The sequence below is a fragment of the Mirounga angustirostris genome, unplaced genomic scaffold, assembly GCF_029215605.1.
Source record: "Mirounga angustirostris isolate CCGP_5_RB_7025 unplaced genomic scaffold, mMirAng1.0.hap1 SCAF_16, whole genome shotgun sequence".
Lineage (NCBI taxonomy): Eukaryota > Metazoa > Chordata > Mammalia > Carnivora > Phocidae > Mirounga > Mirounga angustirostris.
The window spans coordinates 28,020,783-28,030,931 of NW_026991724.1; positions in this window are offsets into that span (position 1 = coordinate 28,020,783).

Sequence of the window (10,149 nt, forward strand, 5' to 3'; positions counted from 1 at the left end):
CTGCCTCTGTTTGGTAAAGACAAGAAATTGGTAATGTCAGTAAGATCTAATTTGTTGTTGGTGGTGTTCCGTTCATCTGTATTTCCTTCTCATTCCCTGAGCCAGAACTCAGGAGCCTCTCCTAGAGCTCTCTGTTCATGCTGATGCCCACTTCATGGTTTCAGGCTGTGTTGCTTTCAGATCCAGGGATACCAGAGTAGGGAAAGGTATTAGTGGTACTTTGAATTCTGGTCTTATTCCCCTATCCACCTGTTATTACTTATTTTAGAGTCCTCAGAATGCTCCATGCATTCTGTCTAGGTTTTAAAACTGACTTTTGGGGGGGTTGTGAACTACCCTCTTGCACTCTCAGTTCATCAGGTGAGAATGGGGGGCCTCATCCTCAGTTCCAAGTGCTCTATTCTGGCCAGTTAATGTTTTCTATCCTAAGGCTACAATGATTGGTTGAGGAATGGGTATGTAACTCTAATTAGGCAACAAGAGTTATTTCTGAGATTTTGTTGAAACCAGTGGGAACCAGAATCTCTTTCCACTGGAGTTAACTGCTAGGAAATAATCTTGTCAAGCTTGGGAAGAGTTTGCTTGAAAGTGAAAGAGCACATAGAGAGGGAGAGAGACCAATGCCCAATGAGCTTGTTCAAGCTCCTAGATCTCACCATTCCTGAAGCTAGTAGGCATCTCCACATTCTGGACTTTTCAGGTATATGAGCCAAAAAAAGAAAAAAGTTACCTTCTCTGCATTAATCAATATCAGTTAGTGTTTCTGTCACTTAATACCAGAAGAATTTCAATGCGTATCTTGTTTCCTTTCAAACCGCTTAAGTTCCTTAGTCAAGATTCTAGGGACTCATTGTCCCTTTCAGCCCTCGGGTAGCATTCCCTTCCTTGAGCAAGCAAATAGCTGATTTCATAGTTGTCCAAACACAAATGGTTGTCCTTAGAGAATCTCAGCATGAAAACTGGCCAGAGAAGCTGGGTCTCAGCGCGGAGCCAGAGAGTGTGTGTGTAAGTGTGCATCTGCTGGCAAGATGAATGTGCAAGGCGGGCTGTGGGCCAGGGTTTATTTTTAATAATCAGAAGCCCATCTTTCTTTTGCAGTGTGCTGCGTCTTCCTGTGACGAAAGGGAAAAGATCGTTCACCCCTCCTTTCTTTCACCCCCATGGAACCTAAGTTTCTGAGCTTTTGGAGATGACATAGCTTATTCACCCCTGAGACTCAGTATTCAAGAGGGAAAAAAAAAAGTGTGAGGGCGGAAAAAAGACAGACTTTTTAAAGACGGGAAAGGAAAAGAATATTATCTGTTTCTCTGTAGTGGCTTGCTGCGTCTGCTAAGCTTCATCAGGCTCCCAAGCAATGGGGTAGGTAATATTTTTGGCATGTCAGTGAGCCAGGCTTGGTTGTCAGGATCATGCAGCCTTAGAACCATGGAGACCATGAGCTTGTAGCCCAAGATTTTACTGGTGGAGAGAAAGAGAACCAGTGAGGGTAAAGGAGGTGCTCCGAATCACATGGAAAATTAATAGCATGGTAGGCATCTTAGTCCACACAATACAGACCTCTTTTACAACTTTCCCACATTGCCAGAAGTACCCCTTGTGAGGGGGTTCCCAAGGTGTGGATACGCTGGCCTGGCTTGGTTCCCCTCCACCCGTCTGGTCCATCCAGTGGTCCCCACGGGGGTCTGTTTGGCGTAGCTGAGTTTTACCAGGCAGGGCCTGAGGCGTGGCAAGTGCAACCAGAAGCACGTGACTTGCTCCGGGCAGTGGAAGGGGACTAGAAGTGACATGTGTCTCTTCAGGATGGAGGCCTTCAAGTAAGCCTGACTTACTGCTGGGTCATTCAGCAGGGGTTATTGAGCACCTATTCCGGGCCATGCTCTGGGCTGGGAAGGCGCCGGGAGCACTGTCTGTCTCTACTCTCCAGGGGCTTGCAGCCCAGTGAGGGGGGGCAGGTCTGGAAGCCGTTGTCACACAGGGTGATCAGGCTGGGCCAATGCTGTGTCCTAGGCAAGATGGATCAGCAAAGGGAGTGGTCATTTCTTCCGGGGGTGGGGTGGGGGGCAGGGAGAGGTTAGAGAAGGCTTTACCAGAAAACACAGACCGTAAGCTGGACCTCGAAGAATGCATAAAATTCTTGAGGTAGGTAATGCACATAAGGGAATTCTGGCGAGGGCCCTAGCCTTTCCACCTTCATCTCTCGTGGCATATATCTTACTTGGCTCTTCTTGATACTGCAAGTTTGTATGCCTGTCTCCTGCAGCCCACATGCTGCTGGACTTAACATCTTTGGGCCTCAGTTTCCTCAGCTGTAAAGATAATAACAGTGCTCCCTTATTAGAGTTGTTTTGAGGATTCAGTTGTTTAATATCTATGAATATGTATGAAGCATGTGGGGGAGTGTCCTGTACATAGGAAGCACTCAGTAAAAGTTAAAGTACCATACTTTATTTTTTATTTTTATTTTTTTTAAAGATTTTATTTATTTATTTGAGAGAGAGAGAATGAGAGAGCACATGAGAGGGGGGAGGGTCAGAGGGAGAAGCAGGCTCCCCGCCGAGCAGGGAGCCCGATGCGGGACTCGATCCCGGGACTCCAGGATCATGACCTGAGCCGAAGGCAGGCGCTTAACCAACTGAGCCACCCAGGCGCCCTAAAGTACCATACTTTATATATAATACATGCTCAGAAAATATTTTCTTCATTAAAGTGTTTCTTAACTTCAGTAACACCTCATCTAAAATAAAAACCTTATTCTGGCTGCTGGGAGCCTCTCGTAGTCTCATGCCTGTCCTCAAAGGGCATGCCTCCCTTGAATTCTCTGATCCAAACTGGTGTCTCTCGGTGATTAGCCAGGACTGAAGGAATACCTACTACTAAAAGTCAAAGAGAGGGAGACACGAAGGAAAAACTCTCAGGCCTGGCTCTAAGACTTAGGGATCAGCTGGAGAAACACAACGTATAGGTGGACCCAGCCATAAAGAGACACTGCAGAACAACCTGGCTTTCTGGCTTGTAGGTGGTTCTGCAGCATTGCATCATCACCAGGAAGGTGGGCGTTGGGAGTTATCTGACTGGGCAGAAATATCCCAATGGATTCTCAAATGGATTCTCCAGCAAGCACTCCACACAGACACATTAAGAAAGGGGAGACATTGACCAGCAGAGCTGCAAAGATGGCACTGTGAAGCGTAAACACCAGTCTCTCTTTTCTTGTTCTCTTCCGCTGATTCTTTGAGGCATGGGAAGTAGAGTTCCAAATATCATGGGAAGTCAGGAATGCTGCTGAGGATGGTCCAGAAACAACAGCACAGCTCTTGGGGTCCTGAGTAGACTGGAGATGGCAGAGGCCCTGGAGAGGTATGAGAACCGAGGTGCCACATCAGAGAATGCTGAACTGAAGTCGGGAGGAGCGACCTGAGAACATGGGCCCTCTTCTTCGGTGACCGTGAGGGACCCATCTATAGATTGGAACTTTGGCAGCAAAGGCAATTTCAGCCTTTGTGTGTCATTTCCCTGACTTGGTGTTTTTCTATGTTGCTTCCTGTTTATTAAATTCTATTCCTGATGACTTTTGATGAGAGTGTTGGCAGGCACGCTTGTCTCGTAGTTCATATGGTCCCAGGAGGACTGAGTGGAATGTGAGCAGAAGGGAGGATATGCCAAAAAAGGCATTCATCATTGAAACAGATGACCAGGAGAGTTCATGGAAAGGTGCACTGATGGAGCAGTTACACAGACATCTACCCAGAGAGAAACTGAGGATGCCTGAGTTTACAAAAGAACCAAAATGTAGAATTCAGAGCTGGGGAGACTGAGCTGGATGGCTCTTGACTGGGCCTTGCAGAATGGATGAAATTAGAATAAATGAAGGAGAAGGGATGGTATTCCATGATGGGGAACAGAATTCGTGAAGCGAAGTTGTCCTAAATGAATCTTACTGAGACTCTGGTATGGCTCAAGCACTGTGCTTGTCACTTTCTGTGATCTCATTTCATCCTTAGGCTCATGTTGTGAAACACATTTCTGAGTCTGGCCTATGGATCAATCTTGTGCCAATATGTAATTAACAAATGTTTATTGAACATCTACTGTGGGTGAGAGTTTTCTCCATCCCACCTGGTGACACATTTCACGTATTTATTTACTTAATCAACGATTATTTCCTTAGCGTCCATTAAATGCTTGGAATACATCAGAGGACAAAATAGTGATCCCTGTCCTCTTGAAGTTTACATTTTAGTTGGGGGAGGCAGAATAATAAACAATACATACAACAAATAAGTTCACTGAATAGCATGTTAGAAGATGACAAATGCCATAAAAATGTTGAGGATAGTAAAGGATTAAACCTATTGGGGGAGGGTTACAATTTTAACTAGGACAGTCAGTGAGGCCATACCATGAAGGTACAATTTGAGCAAAGAAGGGAGGAGGAGGTGAAGGAGTGAGCCATGCAGATGTCTGGGGGACCACAGACCAGGCTGGGGGAACAGCATGTGCAAAGGCCCTGAGGTGAGAACATGTCTGGTTCATTTGAGGAATAGTAAGGAGACTGGTGTGGCTGGCCAGTAGTGCGTGAGGAGGACTATAGGAGGAGGTCAGGCCAAGGGTGAAGAAGGCGAGGTCAGAGTGTGTTGGGCTTTGCAGGCCATTGTAAGGAATATGGCTTTAATGCTGAAACGGGAGCCTTTGCAGGGCTTTTAGCAGAAGAATGACTTAATCTGCTTTGCACTGTAACAGAATCACTCTGGCCACTGTGTTGCCATGGTCCAGGTGAGAGATGGTGGGGGAAGTAATCAGATTCTGGATATGTCCGTCTGTCTGTCAATCCATCCATCCATCCATCCATCTATCTACCTATCAACAGCTACATTGCAATATAATATACCATATAATTTACCCACTTAAAGTATGCAATTCAAAAAAGATGCCAAGGTTTTTGAGCTGGGCAACCAGAAACATCGACTTGCCAACTAAGATGGAGGAAGAAGCAGGTTCATGGGAGGGGAAGAGCAGTTTTATTTTGGATGTGATAACTCTACACCAGTTGCCAAGGCCAGAAACCTGGGAATTACCCCTGACTCTTCCCATTGCCTCCCCACCCCAACCTCCACCCTCTGCACCTGATCCCTCAAGTCAGATCACTTCTGTCTCTGAAAATAAATCCATTTCTGGGTCCACAAAGTGCTCACTGGATATCTCACGCCCTGCCCTGCATTTCCCATTTTGCTGATGGAGTCATGTGACTGGTTCTGGCCAATGAATTGTGAGCAGAGGTGACGCAGGGCACTCCCTGGCCAAGGCAGTAAAGAACCAGTGTGCCTCCCTCAACCGTCTCTTTCCCTGATATGGTGCCTTGGAGACCATGCGTTCTGGATGGCGGAGCTCCAAGATGAGGGCTGCCCAACTCACCCTGGACTTTTGTGTGGGCAAGAAATAAACTATACATGTGTTGAGTGTTAATTAACCACTGAGACACTGAGACTCCAGGTCTTTTCCTAATACAGTTTTACTTCTCTACTTCTACCTGAGCATCTGTCATCATTACTGCCTTACTGGAATAGCCATCCAGTTAGTGTCTCTGCTTCTACCCTTGCATCCCCAAGTCCATTTCTCACATAGTAGCTGCAGAGATTAAAAGTCAGAGCTCTTTGGGGCACCCGGGTGGCTCAGTCGGTTAAGCATCCAACTCTTGATTTCGGCTCAGGTCATGACCTCAGGGTCCTGAGATCAAGCCCCATGCTGGTCTCCACGCTGAGCGTGGAGCCTGCTTAAGATTCTCTCTCTCCCTCTCCTTCTGCCTCTTCCCCCTCCCTGCTTGTATGCGCACACTCTCTCTCTCTCAAATAACTAACTAAATCTTTAAAAAAAAATGTCAGGGCTCTTCTATGGCATCCCGTTATGGTTGCACTTGTCCTCCAGTCAATATGGGACTCTGATCGCAGGGCCTTTGCCTTCATTTCCTCTGCCTGGCTCATCTCACAGCTGGCTCCTCAAGCCCTCAGGTCTCACCTTAGATGTCACCTCCTCAAATGACTACCTACAACTGCCCACCTGTCCTCCCTGTTATTCTCTGTTTATTTCAAACACTAATAACAATCCATCCTTTAATGAACTAATTAACACATCTACTCTGTTTCTCCCACTTGAGGTAAACTCCAGAACAGGGACCTCTATTCATCACTGTACTGCCTGGGTCTGATACATGTTTGACCAGTGGTAGATGCTCCGTCACCATCTTGTGATTCAGCATCAGAGATCAGAGGTGCCCGGGGCAAGGTGTCTGTCCTCCAGAATCTCATGGCTGAGTAGGGAAGCAGACCACTAAGAGCTCTGAGTACAGTGTGTCACAGGATTGCAAAGGGTACAGTGTGTCACAGGATTGCAAAGAATAGGCTCCTAACCCAATCTGAGGAGAAGCTAGGACTTCCTGGAAGAAGGGATGCCTGAGGCAGGCCCTGAAGGACTGGGGGTTGCTGGTCTGACAAAGATTAAGAAAAGGGCATTTTAGGGGGTGGAGGTGGTATGCATGAGGGATCAACAGGGTAGAATATGGTGTGCTCAGTCTGGAAATGGCCATAATGTGGAATATGAGTTGGAGCAGTAGGAAATGAGGGGAGAGAGAGCAGGAACTGGTTCATAAAAGGCCTGGTGTGTCATGCTAAGGAGCTGGGACTTGACCTAGAAGAAGCAGGCAGTCGCCGACTGACCCCAAGTGTCTTGTAGCCTTGGGCTAACTCATTTTGGGCATCATGGGGAAGTAGAGGACCTCTGGTTAAAGGCTTTGCATTAGCTATCCATTGGCTTCATGGTTTTCTCTTCCCCATGGCTCTCTGATCTTTTCTTTATGGGGTATCCACATTAGTGACCATGGCCTTGCTCCATTTCCAGGGCTAAGGGAATTTACAGACAGAATAAGAACACAGCCAGGGCTCCATCCTCCTCTAAAACCCTTAAATATTACTAAATTATCCCTTCAAAAAAATTTTTTTAAGATTTTATTTATTTATTTGAGAGAGAGAGACACAGAAATAGTGAGAGAGAGAGAGCACGAGCAGGGAGGAGAGGGAGAAGGAGACTTCTGCTGAGCAAGGAGCCCAACTCAGGGCTCTATCCCAGGACCCTGGGATCATGACCTGAGCCAAAGGCAGATGCTTAACCAATTGAGCCACCCAGGCACCCCTAAAAAAATTTTTTTTAAATCACTTTTACTCCCACCAACAGAGTACCTGTTTCACTACGTTTACCAAAGCTGAATATTCACAATCTCTTACATTTTGGGGGACTGAGTGAGTTACAATGATTTCATTGTTATTTAAATTATATTCCTTGAGTTCTACCAAAATTAAACAACTTTGCTTATGTTTATTGACCATTTTTATTTCCTCTTCTGTGTATTGCTCATTCATATACTTTGTCCAATTTTCTTTTGGGTTCTTTGTCATTTTATTGATTGATAGGAGCTCTTTACATATTATCGGTGTTGTCTGTTATTTCTTGCAAATACTTTCTCCCAGTTTTCCAATCTGGCATTGTATTTTGCTCAGGAAGCCTTTTCCCATCCCATGATTTTGAGAACTTCGTAAATCTACTTTCAAAAGTTTTTATGGTCTTGGTTTATTTGATTTTTGTTTGGGTGTATATTTAGGTCTTAACTTTGGCTAGAATTCATGTTTGTGTATAGTGTGAGGAGGGAACTCTAATTTGAATAATTATCCCCACTAAGTTTATTAAGCATGACATAGGATGAGGCCAGACAGGTGGCTATTGAGAATATTGCTTGGGCAGGATCTGGGGGTCCTGTTGGTCAGCCATTAGTCCTTTGGTTGCTGGATTGTGGGGAGTTTTGGCAGGGTCCTGGGAGAGGAGCTAGGATGGCAGGGGACCCTTGGAGTGGGGTGCTGGTGCTTAGGATTAGGAAGTATTCCAATATTTTAACAACCCTTATGGCCATATGGACGTGTTCCAGCTGACTACCGGTGGTTAGGGTGAAGTGGGCAGGGATCCAACCATGATGACTTAGAAGGCACATACAGAGCTTTTCCTGTATCCTGACAATATTGGGGAGGCATTTTTAGGAATGAGGAGGGTGGGTGACAGGACCACAGTTTGTAGGACTGGGACCTGGATAAGGAAACTCTGAGGTGCTTGTCTTGGATGAAGAATTTAAGTGGGGGCCGAAAATCAGTAATTAAGTAAGGGGCTCCTGGGTGGCTCAGTCGGTTAAGTGTCTGACTCTTGATTTCAGCTCAGGTCATGATCTCAGGGTCTTGGGATTGAGCCCTGCATCAGACTCCACACTCAGCAGGGAATGTGCTTGAGATTCTGTCTCTCCCTCTGCCCCTCCCCCTGCTCACTGACTCTCTCTCTCTAAAAAATAAATAAATCTTAAAAAAAAAAAAATAATTATTTTAATGCAGTATTTAAAATTTTTTAAAGTAATGCAAAAAATCCACTATGAATGAAATACCAAAAATTTTTTTTAAAGATTTATTTATTTATTTATTTATTTATTTATTTATTTATTTGGGAGAGAGAGAGCACGCTCACATTCCCATGCACGTGCATAAGTGGGGAAGGGGAAGAAGAGAAAATCTCAAGCAGATTCCCCACTGAGTGCTGAGACCGACTCTGGGCTCAATCCCAGGACCCTGAGATCGTGACCTGACCAAAATCAAGAGTTAGACACTTAACTGACTGAGCCACCCAGGTGCCCCATGCCAAAATTTTTTTAATGAAAACATCTAACCCTATACTTGTAGGACATGGCCTTATTTGCCTCAACCCAAACCCCACCCTCTCCGAGGCTGTCTTTGCATAAATTTTTGATATTTGCTCATCATGGATTTTTTTTGCATTAATTTTAATTTTAAAAACTATTGCACAGAAATATTATTTATCTTGATTGCTGAGTAATTTTGGCGCCTCCATAAATTTTGTGTCTCACCCAGCTCACCCTCATCCCGGCCCTGGTTTTGAGGCGATAACTCAGGCTAGTTGGGGGTTGAGCCCTGTGGGGCCAGCACGGCTGGGAGAGATCAGTGGAGGTGGGGCGAACGTGAGAGATGCTGCCAGATTGTGTGAACATGGGGCGGGAGGAGATGTGCGGGCAGGCCTGCTGCTCGCTCCCCCTTCGGAATATTCTGAGGAGGGGGCAAGAGGGGGATGCTGTCAGCAGCCCATCTGCGCTGTATGCCTGCCAACCAGGCTTGTGAGCCAAGCGCCCACTTCCCTCAGCAAGGCTGCTGGAGAACCATTTTCTCAGAAAGTAAGAAGTACCTTGTGGTTGGACTTGGCCTTGCCTTGGGGTTGATCCCAGGTGGTCCCCAGGAGCTGATGGACCCGTATCTGCTTCCCTCCAGTCCCACTCTGACTCACTCTCCTCCTCAATTACAGTGTACGTGAGCCCTGGTCCCGGCTATGACTTTTCTCACGTGGTCTGTGTAGAGCCCACCAGCCATAGACCCTGAGACCTCATGGATGAGTGGACCTGCCTATATCGCTGATGTCTCAGATTGTGCCCAGACTGTGAACATGACCTACCTCTATGGTCCTGTAGTCTGTGCCTGGGAAGCAGACCTTGGAAATCCATATAGAGCCTTGAGTGCAGGGGCCTTCAAAGGTCATCCCACGATGCAAGGTCAGAGTCAAGTGGGACCTCTGAGTCTCGAGGCTATGCTTGTCAAGATGGTGCAGGTCAGGAGAATGTTGTCTCAGGCTCTGAATAAAGAAATAAGAGGGGACAGGGGAAAGACACTGGCTCAGAAGTCAGCAGGCAGTTCTGGCTCTCCATGCTGGGCTACCCACTCAGTGTGATCTTAAACAAATCCCTCATTTCTCTGAGCCTCAGTTTCCCTGTCTGTCATATTGAGAAATTAGGCTGGAGGAGTCCTGTTGTTTCTGATACCTGAGTATATACTAGGTGTTACGTGGGGAGCTCAAAAGGAGAAGAATTTCTTGTCCCATTCTTGAGGGTGAATTATTAAGCTGATGTATTAACTCCTACCACAGTGATGCCATGTGACAGAACAGCTCTAGCTCAGTCTCGGGGCCTTAACACAGCAGTCACTCATTCTCTTGCTCAGTCTCGCAGGTCAGCTGCTGCTCAGCTGGGCTAGGCTGGGCCCCAGGCTCTCGGTGGCAGATTGA